Raw genomic sequence first — 21,276 nt, forward strand, 5'->3', positions numbered from 1 at the left:
TTGCCATTGTAAATCTTATGAAATAAAAATTACCATTAACCGACTGTTCGTGAAATGACAAAAAAAAAGTTTGGAGTACTCAAGACAGTAATTTATCATTGCCCTGCAGCTGGCTATGAAGGTCAGACAGATGAACAGATTTATGGGTTACTAATATATAATTTGAAATTCAGTCAGGTTCCGGAATATATTTATATGCATACATCTTTTGAATCAAGAACACTGCCATTTCACTTTGCCGTAGGAAGCAAACACAAGTATTTTCAATTAGGGACATCAGGACTTTCAATTATGGGAGATTTTGAGTATTTACATATAATTTTAGATTAATGCTGATATTTCTTCTTTGATCACTAAAATGACATCAGAATACATGATGATTAGTAAAATGTAAAATGTTTTCAATAAAAGCAAACAACCGAAAAGAAAACTCAGGAAACCAGAGTAAAGTTTTGCTACTTGGTGGAATGCAGTCAGTATCCAATTGAGTTTCATGCATTAAAAGCACGGATGAGATTAATTATTAATGACATCAACAAGGTACAAGTGTACATATTGAAGAACCTGTTATAGATACACCAGAGGATCTACAGAAATGATGCTGTACATTAAAGACTTTTCTGCCAATTTACAGTGATTTTGGCTTCAATATTGCGGGATCTAATAGCGATTTGGTGACCAAGCTGCTGGCTATGTGAGTTGGGTTCCAGTGTATTTATAGCAGATTAACAGAATCACTCTTTCACATGAAGTACAGTGTTATATGTGTATTTTTTTAATAATATGTTAATTTTATGCATGTGATAAGATACTATATGGCATGATACATATTTTAAGACATTCCTATTAAAAGTTATATTTTACTTACTACTTTACTAACCCCCCAGAGAATGCCCCCAACTACTGAGTACTGGTCCTACCCTTATGCTTGCTATTATCCTGTCTTAATCTCTCCTGTTTACCCCATTCGACTTCTTTTCTACTGTACCACTACCAGACTCTCCACCCCATTGTGTCACGAATGGTGTTTGAGAATTACCTGACTCAGGTGTTGAAGTGAATTCAGCGGAGACTGGCTTGACTGGAACCATGGTTGAGGTAAATAGCTCTATTTGTGAAAGAATTGTATAGCAGTGAGAACTGCCTTTGATGATAAATGACAAGAACAGGAAACTTGTAACGTTGGAGTGGAACTAGTAGAAGACTTGGAGGAACCGGACCGGAACCAGCAGGAAGACTTGCTGAGTTGAACTGGCGAACTTGGAACTTGACTCTAGACTGGAATAACGTGGATTGAACTGACGAACTTGGAACTTGACCCTGGACTGGAATAACGTGGATTGAACTGAAGAACTTGGAACTTGACTCTGGACTGGAAAATGTAGATTGAACTGGAGAACTTGGAACTTGACTCTGGACTGGAATAATGAGAATTGAACTGGTGAGCTTGGAACTTGACTTTGGACTGGAGTAGTGTGAACTGACTTGGAATATCACTCCGGACTGGAGTATCGTGGAATGGACTTGGAATATCACTCCAGACTGGAGTATTGTGGAACGGACTTGGAATATCACTCCGGCCTGGAGTATCGTGAAATGGACTTGGAATATCACTCCGGACTGGAGTATCATGGAATGGACTTAGAATATCACTCCAGACTGGAGTATTGTGGAATGGACTTGGAATATCACTCAGGACTGGAGTATCGTGGATGGACTTGGAATATCACTCCGGACTGGAGTATCGTGGAATGGACTTGGAATATCACTCCGGGCTGGAGTATCATGGGCTGTGCTAGGAAGCACTGGTAACACACAGGGAACTTAGGATAATAAGTCATGCAACAACAATGGACATAATGCACTGGCCTGGGAACTGGTAGGATTTCTGGATTGCCAGGCATTGCTGTAGCCGGTTTTCAGGATTGACAGGTATTGCTGTAGCAGGTTTTCAGGGTTGCCAGGTATTGCAATAGCAGGTTCTCTGGATTGCCAGGAATTGCAGTAGCAGGACACCGGGATACACTAGTACACAGTAGCAGCACGAACCATACACCACGGGAAGTAACGAGATGTTCAGGCCCAGAATGCCATCAGGGGAGGATATACATACCCTGGGCCTGGCAGCAATTGGTGGATATGGACAGGTGGTCTGGCAGTAGCATTCTGAGTGGTGGAAGGCACAACATGCAGAGGGAGTATTCATCTCTACAGCACTGAGAATCAGAACCACACCTGCGATTCCAATCAAGACTAGCAATGCTCTCAGACAGAGGAGAGCCCAGGTGAACAATCAGTGTGGAAGGGAATGCATACAGAGAAGTGTTGCAGCCAGCATGATCAGAGAAGATCCTCCAGGCAATTACACGCACAGATCCACAGGACAGCCGACAGGGGTAAGTCTCGAGGCAAAAAGGTGACAAGCTAACCAGAGTTGTGACACATTGACTTTTACCCCTCCGTTCCACGTCTCAAGTTTAGCACAAATATCACCAACCTCTTAAACCTGTCCTATCCCCCAGTATCCTCCCCTCCTCCCTCTAACATTCCCTCATCTCATTCATCCTCAAAAAACTCTCACTTGACTCACACTCTTCTCTCTCTGTTTGTCTCTGTCTTTTTTGGCCTCAACACTTCCTCTTATCCCACTCTCTTCTAAATCTACTTCATTACGGTTTTTACTCCATCTTCTTACTGTCAATTCCAAGGGTCATTTCTCTGTAGTCATCCTCCTTGACCTGTCTGCGATTTTTTATACTGTTTACCACTCACTCTTCCTTGAAAATCTCTATTACATCAAATCCAATAACATCCACATTTATTTCTCGTCCTCTGACCTGTTTCCCTCCGTCTTCTTTCCGGTGTCTAACTGTTTCTTTGTCACCTGTTTTTCTCCACCATCTAGGACATCCTGACCTCCTGTTCACTTCACTCTTTTTTTTGACAATTCCATTATCTCCTCTGTCCCCCCAAGTCTGATCCGTGGACATCATTGACTACTCTTTCTCCTTCGCTCCCCACATCCAGTTTCTCTCACAATCTTGCCGCTTCCACTTTCATAGCTCTCGAATAAAAGCCATTATAACCATGGCTGCAACAAAAAATTTTGTATATGCGCTTGAAATTTCCACCTGGACTACAGCAACCTAATCCTATCTAGCTTTCCATTTACAAGACTCTCCCAACTTTAAATTATACTTAATGCTGCTGCCCAACTCACCTCTCCTACTGCACGGTGTCAGCCGCACCGCCCTGCCAACTGCTTCACTGGGTCCCTATCCACAACATAATAGCTTAAACTTCTCATCCTGACTAAAACGTCATCAATCGCTGCATGCCCTCCTACATCTAAGACCTTATTTCGAACCACGCTCCATCCCAACCTCTCTGCTAAACCACAGACTGTGGCCTCACCTCTTTTCCAAGGTTTCTTCTGCCCATCTGCTCTGGAACTCATCATCTTGCCATATAGGCTCTATATCAACATCCACACATTTAAACAAGCACTTAAGACTCATAAAAGCCTATCAGTCTTCCTCATAACTCAGTACTCAGCCACCTCTGCTCTACTTTCCTTCCCATTTCTCCCTCTGGGTTACACCTCTCCCTCTGATTGTAAGCCCTCATGGACATGGCCCACTTCTCTTGTTCTCTACTTCTAGCATTAGCCCTGCCACCAGTAAACTTTTGCTCCCTGTCTCCGACCAGTGACTCTGATCCGCTCACTTGTTGGGTACAGGTTCATTGAGTGCTGAATAACTTCCTAATTCTTCTTGCCTTTGGCTGTATCCATATGTTTAATTGCTATCTTATATTATCCCATGTACTGATGTATAATTGTATTTAATCTGTATGGCACTGTGGACACCGTGTGGCACCAAATAAAATGTATTAATAATAATAGTAATAAAAATACAGAAATGTCCTCACACAATATATACCTATAATAGCACCTACAGAGACCAAGATGCAATACTAGTTTAGCACGCTGTCCCCCTGGAGGATTGCATACAGCCCTAGAACCTGTGTAGAAGCACTAACAGGATTTCTGGATAATGTGTTTTTATCACCATTTTAAGATTGGTTTTGTAGTAACTTATGATTATATATGTATATTTTACATACTACTTTATAGCTTTCGTTTTGTATCCTACTCTGAGATCTTGAGATTGACTAAATAAAAATAACATGTAACGAGCAACAACAATGAGGACTAGATCTGACCACTACAGATAAACATAATTTTTTTTTAATATACTTTACAGCCAACGTCATGGGTCCTCGCATTTCTGCAACTCCTACACTTACATCATGCTGAAAATAACAGCGAACAGCAGTCAAAATTAAATGACTGATGGCCTGATTCAGCAAAGAACGCTATTCTGCTTATAGGCATGCAATGTAGTTGCTAATATCAGCGGGATATGTAAAGGTTTGCATTCGCATTGCGATCGCAGCATAACATAAGGACTCCCACTTCCCCTTTCTCACATCCGCTATTTGGGCAACATTTCGAAACAATCGGTAACATCGCACCCATAAGCACAGTTAAGGCAGGTCAGACCTCACTCAGGAACTGCTTACTTCAGCGCACGCTATGAGGCCTCAGGCTGTATATGGTATCACAGTGGATAATTTATGCACGCCCATGCATCGGCATTCAAATGCACTGCCACAACTACGTTCATCTGACCATGCCCCCGTCACCACCCACAAACAGCACTTCCTGTCAATCACTCTGCCATGGGTCTGCGTAGCCTCTGTGATTGCAGTCCCAATCACAATAGCTAGTTCGCGCACGCGCACTGCGATGCATATGCATGCGCAGAACGCAACAATCACCCTATGGCGTGCATATTAGCAACTGCGATCCTTGCTGAGTCAGGCCCTAAGATCCAGCACTGGAAACTAACAGTTTAATTTAATTAAATGCAAAGGTCTGTGCTTATGCTCACCATCATCATTAGCATAGACCTTTGCTCCTGAGTTATAGCACCCACTACAAATACACCTCCTGTCAGGCGTATCTATGATTGAACCTGCCTATAAGTAGCGCATCTTCACTGTACATGGCTTCCATTAAACCACTCCTTTCCTCTACTATTCCACCTCTACAGATGCAGGGAGGTGCATCTCTGGGATACACAAATAGCGTAATTTTGACAGGGATATATATTTTTGGGCACATATACAGCTAAAAATAAAAAAGTATATTTCAATGTAATAAATGGGCAATGCTTCAGAATCAAAATTAGAATCCTTATTGCCTAAATGCAACCTCAACATATTTGTCATTTATGAATGGGACCAGTAGTGCTGTTATACATTCTTGTTTTCTCAAGGGTATGTCAGCCAAGTGGTGGGGTTGTTCTATCTTGTGGCTGAAGAACTGACGAAGGGAAATATGTTCAGATAAAACGATGTGATATGGTAATGACTTTCAGCCAGAACCTACTCAAATCAGAAAGGATGAAACATTCAGCTATAGAGGTTAAATATGGCAACAAAAATCCCTTCAGCAAGTAATTTCACTAAATCCAACACATCAGATGTTAGTAAAACTTGTCAGATATAACTGCCAGCGAGACGATCCATGGAGTTTTGTTTTTAAATGCACATCGAGAGATTTAAAACATTTAAAATAACAAAGGTTATTTTTGGGAGACTGCAACAACTAATTATGGATACAAGAAATAGTAACAAAATATAACAAGCCTACTTCCACATGCGCCAGGATTCCTTTGCTAGTCAATATGCACATGGGAGAATTGCAATCAGAAAGATTACAGAGGTTCCTTATTACTCATTATGAAATTGCAGGTTTCCAAATTTCAATTAAAGCCCAGAAATAGAGTGTATTTGTTTAAAAGGTAAGGCATGCATTCATTATAGGATGATGTAAATGTGCTTGATTATGCTTTGAGACCTGGTACCCTGAAATGTTAGTTTACACTTGTGCATAGATCTGTATTCATCTGTATATATGACCTGAATCCATAACCCCTTTACAACAAAACACTAACTCACCAGGGCAAACTTTAGCTCATTATGAGATCAGGTTTTTCATATCTAGATTTCATACTGCCAAGATAATGATGCCACCAGTGACTGAGATCCAGCACTGGAAACAAGCTGTAGGTACAGCGTAAAATATAATAAACTGGGTTAAAACGTTCAAGCCCTGAGTCAATAATGGGGACAATAATGATAACTTGTGCAGAAGAAAAAAGTTAGATTCTGACATCTTCGTAGTGCAGTTCTGAAAACAAAAGCAAACGTCTGAACTAAGTTATAGGTAACATCACGTGTATTCATACGCACCAGTTTCCAGTTTTTGGACTACATTTTCTTTGCATCTTTGCATTAATACAAACTAAAGGCCTGATTCAGAAATGTACATTTATCCGACGATAAACGTACATTCACGATGATTAGTGGTCTGTGTCTGCGCATGTATGGAATGTGTCCTGCGATCTCACTCGCAAACCCACCCAAGCCGCAGCATGAATAAAATGATTAACATGCATTTGTATCTGAGATGGATGGATTTGCACAGCGGCTTGTGTGTGGCTCTGCAAATCTGACCATCTCTGAATCAGGCTCTAAGACACCAGACATACCAAATCTACTGTATGTAATGAAATACACATCCCATGTTACTGTAAAAGCACACACATGGATAATTTCAGAACCACAAAAATGCAGATGTGTGCTGCTTCTAAATTGGATAAGTGCACATTCGTGTCCACTTTTTAAAGTGCAAGCTCATTACCCAGTGGTTGCAAACAGGGTTGGGTGACATAGGCAGCCACCTGGGGACTTGTGTGCCATAGGGGCCTGTCTGCCACTATGAATTCCTAATGATCTATATACCTAAATGTCACTATTTAGCATTTTCAGTCGCCCAAGAAATAATTGCTTTCCAGACTTTGAGTGTGGTTCCAAAGCACAAAAAGATACTATTCACATAAAAAGCATTTAGTTACAAGATGTGATCTAAATACAATTAACGCAAAAGGTTATACATAAACAAGGTATAGTCGATACATTACGCAAGCGCACCGGTCCCAGTTACAGTCATCAATCCAGAGGTCTGTGGTCATCCAAGAGAATGGCTACTAACTGGGACCGGGACACAGGCTATATACCCTAACAGATCATGATAACAGCAATGTAGACAGAAACATAATGCCATTGGTTCTTGCTCTTGGTCTTTGTAGTACGGTGTAGTTCATAGGACAGTTCACTAGGGGTATGTCCCAATTCTCCAGATTACATTGTCGTTCTTTAATTGACTTAAATTAGATAGAGACACTACATTACAGTGTATACATTCTAACCAATAATTCCATAACCATCAAAAGCAAGATGCGGCTCCCTCGCTGATAGGTTCAGATATCTGGAAATAAACAGTGTTTCAGTTTAGTACCAAACATGCCATGTCTATCATGTTGTGTACCATAAATATTAAATACATGCATTTTACATCATATTTAATAACTTTAATATAAACCATAATGTGCAGGAACCTTTTATGAGTGCATTTATATTTATGATTATATGTAAGTATGCGTTGTGTGTCTTCATGCAGCGGTAAAGGTGCGCTGTGTGTTTCTATTTATAATTGCAACTGTATATATATATATGTGTGCACACATTGTGGATACCCATGTGATCATTTAAGTGTATGTATATACATATATATATATATATATATATATACACATACATATATATACACACTCACATATATATATATATATATATATATATATATATACACAGTCAGGTGCATAAATATTGGGACATTGACAGAATTCTCATATTTTGGCCTCTATTCACCACCACAATGGCCTTGAAATGAAACAAACAAAATGTGCTTTAACTGCAGACTTTCAGATTTAATTTGAGGGTAATTACATCCAAATCAGGTGAACGGTGTAGAAATTACAACAGTTTCTATATGTGCCTCCCACTTTTTTGAGGATACAGTCAGGCACATACCTGACTGTGGCCCTCATTCAGAGCCGTACGCTCTGAACAGAGCGCACGCTCTGCATGAGGGCCGGGCTCCTTTTTCATGGAGCGTCCTCCTGGACGCTCGTATAGCTGTGGGTCACCACCCACAGGCTATACGAGCGTGCATTTTGATGGCCGCGATGGTCGTGACCATCGCGACCATCGAAACTGCGAGCCGGAGCCTGCGGTTGAGGTTTTCAACCGCAAGCTCCGGAGTGATTTTGGCTCTATCAGAGCCAAAATCACTCCCACTGACATCACTAGTGATGTCAGTGGGCCGGCTTCTGACGGGAGGCGTTCCCGTGGGAACGCCCCCGTCAGGGAGGCACGCCCCCGGCACGCCCACCAAAGGGGGCGTGCTGTCAATCAACATTGACAGCACGCCCCCTTTGATCGGACACAACGAGCGAAGGAAAGTCCTTCGCTCGTCGTGTCTGGCGCATGCGCACGACGGAGCTCCCTCCGTCGTGCGCATGCTCAGTGCAGACCATCGACCCACTTGCGAGCGTACAGCCGCTCGCGAGTGGGTCTGAATCAGGCCCTGTATCCTCAAACTGGTTATTTATTTTACTTCTGTCTGAACTAAAAGAATGACAGACAATGGGGTTTTGTCCTGTTCATGGATGGAGCAAGCTTTGCCAAACAATCTGATAATGTTAACAAAACGCTCTCCTAATACAACTATTAGTTTTACTTAAATACATCAGCATTGGCTACAAGGCCTACATTTGTTAACAATAGCTACACATCTGGCAATTGTTTATAAATCCAACATTTCAATTGCCACAGACATACTGTGTATATATTTGAAGTAAACACTCACAGTATCTTTGTGTATTCTTGATTATTTGTCACAGACATGTCTACAAGACAAGTCTGTAATCACTGAATATATGAAGTCTTTAAATATATATATCTATATGTGTATCCGTGCGTATGGGGTATGATAGGATTTTAAACAGTATGCAGTGGTAATGCGATCGCATGATGCTAATAATAGCATATTAGCATCACACACCATGGTTTCATGCTGACGATGCAAGATGGCGTCGCTCGAAATTATTAAGATCTGGTCTCAGCCAATCATCTGGCTTCGACAGTCCACCCTTTGATAGCAAACAGCACGCTATCAGACTCTGGTCTTATTTTTTTTTTATTTTTAGTCTTACACTATGGGATATTATTTAATGTTATATTATGGGATGGCACAATGTGGTCATTAAACCATCAATAATGTGTCTCTGGGAGGGACATAAAACTGCCCTTCTATGCACACCGCGGATCTTGGAAGATCATGGGAAAGATGTGGGGATGCACCTAACCTATAAAGGAAGTCTTGAAGGGGATAGGGACTTACATTATTTAAGATGTTTAAAATAACATTTCATAATACATTTTATGCATGGCTAAATCTATACATCATCTGATGGTACACTCTAATTCAGGATTGTAATACAGTTCTTCCTTGACCTTGGTATCCATAATATCATTGCTCATCACCATCATCTCAGTTTCTCTGTTCGTCCTTGTACATTTTCCACACTTCAATACATTATGAACACAACTGTCACATAAGCCAATTACTAAGATGACAATCAGTATAAGGATCAGGAGTTTACCCACAGTAGCAACCAGTTCCTGGACCAACTCTCCTGACCGGAGAACCATTTCACAGGGTTCAATCAAATGAACCACTCCTCTACCTTTTCCTCAACTTCAATCAGTGAAGCATTATGGTTCTTTCAAAATTCCCATTTCAGCTGCACAATTGAATCCACCTTCCGGTCTATCACATCCCTGTGGCCACCAGTGTTCATAATGCGTATGAAGATATGGAGATGGTGTGTTTTTATGGATACCAAGCATTTCACCATGTGTAAGGGTTATAACCTCTGGAAGTATCCTTCCCAAATAACATAAACCTTTGGAACTCGGAGAGAGCTACTTATACGCTTTCCTTCCACATATAAAATATACATCATCGGGGAGAACATAAGGGATAGAAAACATCATAATTGTTAAAACCACTTCCCTAACAAGTGATCCTATTTCCAGTTCTCCCATCTGATCAATACACGTTTCTGATAGTAATACCTTGGCACAATATCCTTCTGGTACTGTACCAACCATTTCTTTGGTGGAACTTAGTGTATATTTATATTGGAAGTGTCTTCCACCTAGTCTAATTGTGCGTAAAAGTACAACATTTATAGGTTCAGTATCAGCTCTTAGTGAGAAGGTCATCATCTGGTTATTCCCAGTCACCTCCCAACTTCCTGATTTATTGAAGTTGGTGATGTTCAAAGATAAAAGTGATCTATCTACTTGGTACTGGTGGAGTTTAAAATAAGGTAGTTTGAACTTAACAAATTTTCCATCCAGTGCATCCCCTCTTTGCAATTCTAAAACCTCAGAGACATTCAATGGGAATGGGAATGGCACTAACCCTATATTATGTTGTCCTTGAGGCACATGAGAGCATTCCCAACAGTCAGTTTGGTTTAAAACTTTGCCCACCATAGTATGATAATCCTCTAAAGGATACCCACCCCAATTAGGGTTATACTTAGGCTGGCACCGTTGGATGCATCTCTCATCGACTAGGGACCCACAAATCTCACACATACAATAATCCTCAGACAATAGACCTTCACACTGTCTCCGAGTATCAGGCATAACAGATCTCTTAGCAATTACTGTACTGGGTTTGGTCCGATACTCCCCCGATTGGTTTAGAGCTCCTTCTCCCAACTCCACTCCATCGATATCAACATTAGCTCCCCTCTCCGTTATCTGTCCTCTGTCAAAGAAACCAGAAATCCTGAAACAACCCAGGATGATGAAAACTCTGGGAGAAAACACAAAGATAACCACAGCAGTCCATTCCATTGCTGAAAACAACAATCTACAAATTTCTTTAGCTCAGGTATCTCACTGTAACCTTTAACCCTCCTGGAACAGACTCACAATTGACAGGTATACGTTAGCTGCCTCGATTCCGCCTGGTCTCTCCACCGATTTGTTGACCTTCTTACAGTGAGTGGAATGGACCCAGGTACAGGGGACCTCATTCAGAGTTAGTCGTTGCGGCCACATGGTCGTACGCCACTGATGTTCACTATACTGCGCATGCGTAAAGTTCGCAATGCGCGTGCGCAAATGAGCTGCTATGATCAGAAATTTCTCTCTCCTTGAACACAGCCAGGTCGGTAGTTTGAGTGACAGAATGAGGCGTTTGTGGGTGGTAACAGGGGAGGTGCTTGAAAACGGGGGAGTGGAGATCCGAACGCAGGCGTGCCTAATTATGCGAATGGCGTTTTATGGGAGTGCATACGGTTTATGGGAGTGCATAATTAACAAAGTAGCGTCATGGCACATGTGACATGGGAAGTTTTTACACTGACATAATCGTAGAGCTTAAGAGAGGGTATGGTCAACCTTCAGCTCTACGACCAGTTTCGATGGTCTCGATTAATCCTTATATGCCCGGAGATGACGTGCAATGCGTACAAGAAGGGGGCGTATTTTTTTTTTATTCCGACCGCTTCCTTCCCTTAGTCGGCCAGCTACCGATCCGAACTTAGGGACGCAACTTGCAAGGGAATCATTTGAATATCCGGCCCCTTTTTCCGTACGACCGTGTGGCCGCTTCAACCGACTCTGAATGAGATCCAGTATCTCTCTCTGCCACTTTCAAGGAAGTTGTACTCGTCAGCAACACTTGATACGGACCTTCTCACCGATCTGTCAAACAACCTGCACGCAAGAAATTTCTGATCATAACAAATTCTCCAGGTTCAATATCATGACAGTTTGTTTCAGGCATATCATGTGACAACAATTTTAGTTTCTGCTGTTGCTGCATCAACTGTTTACTCATTGTTATAAGATACCTTACCTCGTTGTTACTTTTCAAATCTTCCTGTGGTCTTATAATCAAATAAGGTTGTCTACCAAACAGTATTTCAAAGGGGGACAGATTAAGAGGGAGTCTGGGAGTTGTCCTGATGCTATGAAGGACTAGTGGTAATGCTTCTGGCCACCCCAGTCCAGTTTCTGCCATGATCTTACTCAATTTGTTTTTAATAGTACCGTTCATCCTCTCCACCTTGGCACTGGCTTGCGGTCGGTAAGGGGTGTGAAGTCTACTATTAATACCCATCAACTTACACATGTTCTGGAAGACCGTGTCAGACTGTGTACTGCCTCAGCCAAGCTTCGGTAGTATGCCATGGGTGCCACTGGCTTACCTTGTCCATCTCTCCAGAGTCCAGAGGACTCTTGCCCACATCCCTTAGATCTCCAACCTGCCTTTTCCTGAATGGAACACAAATTTTGCATCTCAATTAATTTCTGCATATCAATCATTTGGAAAACTATCATCATTTGATTAATTGGCATATTTACTCTTAAACCTGCTGCCCATTTGGCAGCTTCATCTGCCCTGTTATTGCCCAGTGACACTGGATCGTCTTCACATGTATGGGCTTTACACTTAATGACGGCTACTGCCTTAGGCATTTGGATAGCTGTCAATAGTCCTTTTATATGTTTTGAGTGTGCGACTGGTGTGCCTGTTGCTGTCATAAAATTTCTTAGATGCCATAGAGCACCAAAATCATGTACTACCCCGAAGGCATACCTAGAGTCAGTGTAGATATTAGCAGATTTGCCTTTGCTAATTCACATGCTCTCCTTAGTGCCACCAGGTCCGCCACTTGGGCCGAGTGAGGTGGACCAAGGGGTTCGGCTTCTATGATGTCTTCGTCATTTACAACAGCATAACCTGTACATAACTCTCCAGTGTCAGTTTGTCTATGACAACTCCCATCCGTGTAAAATGTCACATCTACATTTTCTAAAGGTGTATCACGTGTCCGGTCTTGCAGTAAAAGTCTGATTTAAATATTCTATACAATCATGTGCATCAGTATACCTGCAAAACTCACCTTCCGTCAGCGACTCCCCTCTCTCCACCCTTTGTGCATTCTGAGGCACATATGGTAAATATGTTGCTGGGTTTAACGTACTGCACCATTTAATGGTGCTATTAGAGCTAGTTCCCATTTCGTGAACCTAGCTGAGTAAACATGTCTGGTTTGGGCAGATTTCAGCAAAGCAGATACAGCATGGGGTGGATAAACAATCATATCATGGCCTAATACTACATCCTCACTCTTACTGACCAATAGAGCAGTTGCTGCTACACTTCTTAAACACATTGGGAGTGATCTTGCCACAGTGTCCAATTGTGCATTGTAGTATGCTACGGGCTTACTGGCATCACCATGTTTTAGTGTGAGGACCCCTGCTGCGCAACCATCAGCTTCCGTACAATAAAAATAACAAGGTTTTTCTTAATCAGGTATTCCCAATGCAGGTGCTCTTGTCAGACTATCCTTAAGATTAAGGAAAGCCTGCTCTGTTTCCTCTGTGTGTATGACACGATCAGGCTTTGAGGAAGAGACTAAGGACTTCATTCAGACCCAGTCGCAAGCGCTGCGAGCTCGCAACCGGGTCGATGTTTTGGTCCTGCGCACGCGCAGCGGCTGCACTGAATGTGCACAAGCCCCGGAGTGAGAGAGAAACTCTCTTGCTCTGGAGCTCTCTACAAAAGGGCAGGCTGTCGATGTGATCGACAGCTCGGCCCGTTTTGTAAGCGGGGCGGGTGGTGGCTACACAAAGGGAGGCGCTCCTCACGGAACGTTTGCCATTTTGTGGGCGGCCGCACTGACATCAGCAGTGATGTCAGTGGGGAGCTTCCTGCTCGATCAGAGGAAGAAGCTCCCTGGGGCTTGTGGTTGCCGAGACCCAACCTTAGGGTCTTGTCGCAAGCCCCGATGGTCGCGATGGTTTTGACCATCGCAACCATCACCCTGGTCAGTCGTTAAGCTGTGGGTGGTAACCCACAGCTTAGCTAGTGACTAGAAGGCCACACTAAAAAAAGAAGCGGCCGCCCTCATTCAGAGAGAGCGATCGCTTCTTGTGGCCACCTCTAAATGAGGGCCTAAGTCCTGTAATGGTAAAGCCAAAATAGAAAAAACTGGGATCCACATTCTGCAGTATCCACACATTCCCAAGAAGGTACGTATTTGCTGTTGGTTACGTGGCAGTGTCATGGTCTGTATGGCCTGGATTCAATCAGTAGTCAGATGTCCTAACCCCTGCGTTAGACAGTGTCCTAAGTATTTAACCCTGGACTGGCATGGCTGTAGTTTGTCCTTAGCAACCTTGTGTCTTGTTTGCGAGAGATGAAGCAATAAAAGTTTAGTATCATTTAAACATGACATTAACGAATCAGAACACAACAATAAATCATCCACATATTGTATTAGAACAGATCCATTGGCAGGTTGAAAAGATTGTAACCACTCGTGTAAGGCCTGGGAGAAGATACTGGGGCTGTCTATGAAGCCCTGGGGCAATCGTGTCCATGTGTATTGTTCCCCCCTGTATGTAAAGGCAAATAGGTACTGACAGTCAGGATGAAGAGGGACAGAGAAGGCAGTACAGAGGTCAATGACAGTAAAATGGGTGGCATTTGGTGGGATCTGCATTAGAATGACAGCTGGATTCGGCACTACGGGGAATTGGCTCTCTACTACCTTATTAACCCCTCTAAGGTCCTGTACCAGCCTATAACCCCTCCCACCACTCTTCTTCACAGGAAAGATGGGACTGTTGGCTACACTCGCTGTACGGACTGAAATTCCCTGTTGTAATAACTGCTCAATTATGGGATAAACCCCTATCTCTACCTTCTGTTTTAACAGGTATTGGGGAATTTTTGGAGCTTGCCTACCACCTTTTAGATTTACCATTATGGGAGCTACATTTTCCATCAATCCAGTGTCCTGTCCATCTTTGGTCCAAAGTGAACCTGGTATTTGAGATAACATCTGCTCTACCTGAGATGGATTCTTATCTGAAACAGTACAGTGAAACATTAACCTTTGGGGAGTGTCCAATATATCCCTCACCTTGTGTGCAACTCTCTCTGGGATATCTAAAAATATACCATCAGGGGTACAATAAATGACACATCCCATTTTACATAACAAATCCCTTCCCAGTAGTTTAGTAGGGGCTGCTGCTGCCAGGAGAAAGGAATGCCTGGTATGCAATGGACTGATAGTAACCTCTGCAGATTTGGTTAAAGGATAATGTTGCACTTTATCCATTACACCCATTGCTGGTACTGTTTTGCTGGTCACCTGTAAATTAGATGGAGATTTTATCTCTGATCTGGTTGCCCCTGTGTCTACAGAGAAAAGTGTTTAGTACCAGCTACATCAACTATCATTACAGGTTCTTCCCTAGTACCCCCAGTTAACCTGACAGGCTGTAGACTACAGGTGTGACCTGACCCCTAGAGCTTACTATCTTCTTCCAGCAAAGCATTCACTGCTGCAATGTGAGCAGGTGATGGCTGGAATTGTCCTGACGGTGGTGGGTGTCCCTTCTCTGGGTATCTCGGAGTTCCCTGGTTTGGGGTTTCCCACTGTAGCTTTACAAAACCTACTTATGTGGCCCTCCTTGTTACATTGGTAACACCATTTGTGATTGACTTGTTGTGAAAGGTTGTTGTTGTGTGGGATGGGGAATGAGGAAAGACTGTGGCTGTATGTAAGGATAAGGGTTTGGAGGTTGTATGGGATGAGTGTATTCTGGCTGTGTGTTACAAAAGTGCTGCAGTGCCATTTGCATTCCCTCCAGAGCTTGAATACTAACAGCCATTAGTTTCTCCCTCTGCATTTCTCTTCTCCTAAAGATGTTTTTGTCATGTTTAATTGCATATTCCCTTAGTGTGTCTACCGTAACTCCCCTCCAACCAGGAAGTGAGGTCTGAACCCTCTCCTATAGTGTCCTTAAGACCATCCATAAGCATTGTGATTGTCATTTCCCTGCAATGGGTGTTGTCTTTTATATCCTCTATGCCTGTGTATTGGGTAATAGTCTGCAGCGTTCTGGTAAAATAATCTGCTGCAGACTCACTCTCTTTCTGCTTAATCGTGAAGATTTTACACCAGTTAACAATTAATGGGAAAAATACAGCCAATTGGGTGACAATATGGGTTATATTGTCTTGATTACCTGCATCAGTTATGGGACTATCTCCATCCAATACACAGGCCTTGATAAACTTTTTCATGTCGGTATTGTGTGGAAGACATGCCCGTAATACCACTCACCAATCTTTATTGGTTGGCTCATGAGCATTACCTAAATCCTTTACAAATCTCTGGCACTTTGCTAGTTCTTTCCTAGGGTCAGGGAAATCTGTCATTATGGAATGTAGTTCTGCTCTTGTCCATGGAACAGTTATTGTCCGGATGGGATGGATGCCTGCAACACTGCTACCTTTGGCCTGATTACCTGGTTGAGGGTTCAGCCTACTACTACTACGTATGGTATAAGTAATCTCCGCTACTGTTACAGTGGGTGTTAACACTTCCTGCACTGGTGGGGCTACCTGCATTTCTGGTACTAGCGGAGCAGCTACCTGTGCTTGCTGTGGTGGTACATTTAACATTTGTGCAACATGGGAAAGAGCGGAAACCACAACAGGTTCATCATCTGCAGCATAAACATGTTCCTTATAGTTACTTAGAAGAGGGTACAAGTTACTTGTTACATTTATATGATGTTTGAGATCGACTATACATTGACCCCCATCCACATAGGGCATAGGTGGTGTGCATGTGCTACTAACAATACCTTCCGCAATGCTACCTTGCTGTGCATGCGTGGTCTTTTGCATTGTGGGCGTGACACTAGTTAGCGTCACGTGCACACTGCTAAGCCACATGTTCCCCTTGTGCTGCCATAACTTCAAGCAATCATTACATTTTACCCTTTTCTTCAGAGACTTCACTAAACATATACTGTCTCTGAGATTGTTCAGAACCTCCGAATCAAAGCTACCAATTTTGGGAAAAGGTGTTCTACATTTCTTAGTCATCTTGACCCATATGTCGCAGTACGAAGTAGCGTATGCCCCATACTTTTTAAACATAACATACCTGGCCGATCCAAGCAACCCTTCCACCAGCAGCACATCATCGACCATTACTAGAGATTGCCTTGCACCCATCTGAGTAAACGCTTAGCAATTTCTAGAGGATTTCGATTGGTGAACGATTTTCAGTGAGCTACGTTCACGCACTCCCTCCCGTTATACACAACAGACCCACCAGTCAGCTTGTATAACGAGGAGCAGAATAACCACCTATTGCAAATTATTCTACTTGCGACGATATTAACTCAAGCTTCCGTCGCTTGCTTCCTACTTTGAGTTTACTCCCGCTGGTAGCATCTAGAAGTTCAAATAACTCCTAGCCTTGCCAGCAATTTCACTCCCACGACAACCCACTTCACAATCATGGTTTATATAACCATGCGGTTCGATTGCATTGCCCAAAGAACCTAACTGATCAATGGACTTTGTGATTAATGGGTGCCGGACCAAGAAACCCCTTAGTTTCTCGATAACCTAAACCACAATGTACCTGCTTTGTACACTGGCCCAATAGTTTGTACTGCCCCTTCAGGCACCTACCGAATGTTCACTGAGGTTTAACAGACAGTAACCTCCACTATTTAGGCTTAACAGACAGTAGCCTTCACAATCACACGTTTCAATTTACATACACCTTGTCTGCGCAGAAAAAAAATAAAATCTTTTCCCTAAATAAAGCAGTATAATTCAGAGGGTTTTTTTTAACAAGCAATCACGCTATGAATACAATGACCAACATGGATCAGAAATCAAGGAAATATGCGGACGCTATTGTGCGACTTACCTCCTAACACTAAACTTTAACGACGAAGGAAAACACACTTTTCCTTCTTCGTCCCTGGTTCTAATCAGCGCTCCTTGAACTCACACAATAACGGGTAGCGTTCTCTCAGCAACAAAGTGGTAACAGGTATTCGAAGCCAAAGCGTTCATTCCTACTTATGGCGCTGTCCACCCTTTTGGCGAGAGACCGATAACCAGGTGTTACCGTGTAAATTGGTAGTGTGATTTCACTCTATGAGCCCCCATTTATGAATTCCTAATGATCTACATACCTAAATGTCGCTATTTAGCATTTTAAGTCGCCCAAGAAATAATTGCTTGTGGTTCCAAAGCACAAAAAGATATTATTCACATAAAAAGCATTTAGTTACACGCTGTGATCTAAATACAATTAGCGCAAAAGGTTATACATAAACAAGGTATAGTCGATACATTACACAAGCGCACCGGTCCCAGTTACAGTCATCAATCAGAGGTCTGTGGTCATCCAAGAGAATGGCTACTAACTGGGACCGGGACACAGGCTATATACCCTAACACACAGGTTCTCAAACTCGGTCCTCAGGACCCCAAACAGTGCATATTTTGCAGGTCTCCTCACATAATTACTAGTGAAACAGTTAGCTGCACCTGTGGATCTTTTAAAACGTGTCAGTGACTAATGAATACACCTGTGCACCTGCTGGGTGACCTGCAAAAAGTGAACTGTGTGGGGTCCTGAGGACCGAGTTTGAGAACCACTGCCCTAATAGATCATCATAACAACAATGTAGACAGACAAACATAATTCCATTCGTTCTTGCTCTTGGTCTTTGTAGTACGCTGTAGTTCATAGGACAGTTCACTAGGGGTATGTCCCAATTCTCCAAATTACATTGTAGTTCTTTAATTGATTTAAATTAGATAGAGACACTATATTACAGTGTATACATTCTTCTAACCAATAATTTCCTATATTCCATAACCATCGAACGCAAGATGCGGCTCCCTCGCTGATAGGTTCAGATATCTGGAAATAAACAGTGTTTCAGTTTAGTACCAAACATGCCATGTCTATCATGTTGTATACCATAAATTAGGGATGTGCGCCGGACCATTTTTGCCGGATTTGGTTCTAATTCGTCGTCCGGCTTTGGATTTGGATTTGCCAAACTGCGGTGACTGGCTTTGGATTTGGATTGTTTACAAAAATTTCCAAAAGCAAAATCAGGGGAATCACCTTACTCAAGCTAGCAGTGTCAGCACTCACTTCACATGTGGCAACTTCAAATGGTTTGAGCACCTTGCACAAGACAGAAAGTACTCTCCACTGTGTTCGGCTAAGGTACATTCCCCCTCCTCTCCCAATGTCATGGCTTGTCATATAGCTATGGATGGCTTTTTGCTGCTCCTCCATCCGCTGAAGCATATAAAGGGTTGAGTTACACCTCGTTACCACTTTTGCTTCAGTTGATGGCAGGGCAAATTAAACTGCTCTTGCAGGTGCTGCAATCTCCTGCACGCTGTTGCTGAATGCCGAAAATGTCCCAAAAATTTTCGGGCCACAGACAGCATCTCCTGCACGCCCCTGTCGTTTTTTAAAAAACCCTGCACCACTAAGTTGATTGTGTGAGCAAAACAGGGGATGTGTTGGAATTCACCCAGCTGTAATGCTTTTACTATATTTGTAGCGTTGTCAGAAGTCACAAATCCTGAGGAGAGTCCAAGTGGGGTAAGCCAGGTTCTATGACATCTCTATGAATCCGGTGATGCACAGAGTTGCCTGCCTCTGATAGAGCTGGTGTTGTTTGTTAGATACTGCTGCTGAAGGCGATTCACCCACCCAGTGGGCCATCACAGTCATGTAATCTTTAGTTTGTCCACTACAGCTTGTCCACATATCTGTGGTTAAGTGGACAGTGGGTACAATAGCATTTTGCAGGCCAATAATTAGGTTCCGTTTAACGTCCTGGTACAGCCGAGGAATGGCTTTTTGTGTAAAATGAAACCGAGATGGAATTTGGTACCGGGGACACAGGACCTCAATTAACTGTGCAAACCCTACTACATTAATTGCGATATTGGACGCAGATCTAATATTAGTATAGCTGTCATGGCGTCAGTGATCCGCTGTGCGACAGGGTGAGAGCTGTCATACTTTCTTCCTCTTGCAAGAGATTCTTTAACAGTCAATTGTTTTTTTGGTATACTACTAATAGTCTTCTTGGTCCAATTCTGGGATGAAGATCCACCAGCAGCAGCAGGCCTAGCTAGCACTCAAAGATTCAGTTTCTTCTGAGGTGTCCTGGAAAGTGGAGGTGACACCGTGACTTAGCATTAACAAATTGGATGCTGGACTACCACTGATCATTCCTGAGGATACTGAGGAGGAAGGTGCTGTCGGCGGAGATTGCAGGTGCTGGGATTTAGTAGAGAGAAGGCATCTAGCTACTGCTGGACTGCTTGTTATTTTTTTAGCAGTAGTTTCTGTTATCAAACACCTGTCATGAGCTCACTGCAGATGACATAATAGCGTGGAGGTTCCTAGACGCTTAACATCCCTACCTCTACTAACTGTGGTCCCACAGAGGCTACAAATGGCTTGACAAATGTCAGGGTTTGGGTAAAAGTAATTCCACACAAAAGATGTGGATTTGTTGGTTCTATGCCCAGGCATGGCAATGGCCTTCTTATCTTGGCCAAGAGATGCTTTCACTGGTGGCTGACTTATATAAACAATATCCTCATCCTCGACATTCTCAGTAGTGCCAGCGTCTGCTGCACATATGTCCCCCTCATCCTCTTGCAATACCTCGGTGGCATCCTCAATTTCTATGTCCTCAGCAATACTGCTCATCCCCACAACTACAGATGGAAAAGAAACTGTGGAGGGCGGCTTCTCTGAAAGGTCAGGCTTACACATAGCAATACTACTCATGGACCCACTCAGACTCTCATCAGGGATTTCTGACATTTGTGTTTCAAAAAACACAGTTTGATCTACTGCCTTATTTGGATTTGGAGTCCAAATCATTAACCAGCCCCAGGCATCTGAACCTGGCCTGGTACTGGAAAATTAGGGGAATAATGGTGTGGGGTCCCCCCTGTTTTACAATTACAAGCCCTTGGCTGAACCAACCTGAGGAGCAGATGTTATATCTGATCTACTATTTATGTGTGTGTGTAGATATATAAAATCTACTTTTAAAGGTTATATGTAAAATGAAGCCTGCACAGATCATAGTGATCTGCTCACTGCATCACACCAACTCGCCTTCCACAGGCAGGTCTATTTTTTGAGCAGGTCTGCCATTGGCTTTGCGGCAGGTTCTAAACCTGATGCTTAGTAAATCCAGGGTTTCTATTGTTGTCGATATTAAATAAATTATAGTTAGTGTGATGGTACAGTATATTGCCATCTAAAGTCAGGTTTTTCCTGCGAATTTCAGTTGTACTTGCCTTTAGTAAATCTCCGG

The sequence above is a fragment of the Taudactylus pleione genome, unplaced genomic scaffold (genome assembly GCF_031769625.1).
Source record: "Taudactylus pleione unplaced genomic scaffold, aTauple2 ptg000037l, whole genome shotgun sequence".
Lineage (NCBI taxonomy): Eukaryota > Metazoa > Chordata > Amphibia > Anura > Myobatrachidae > Taudactylus > Taudactylus pleione.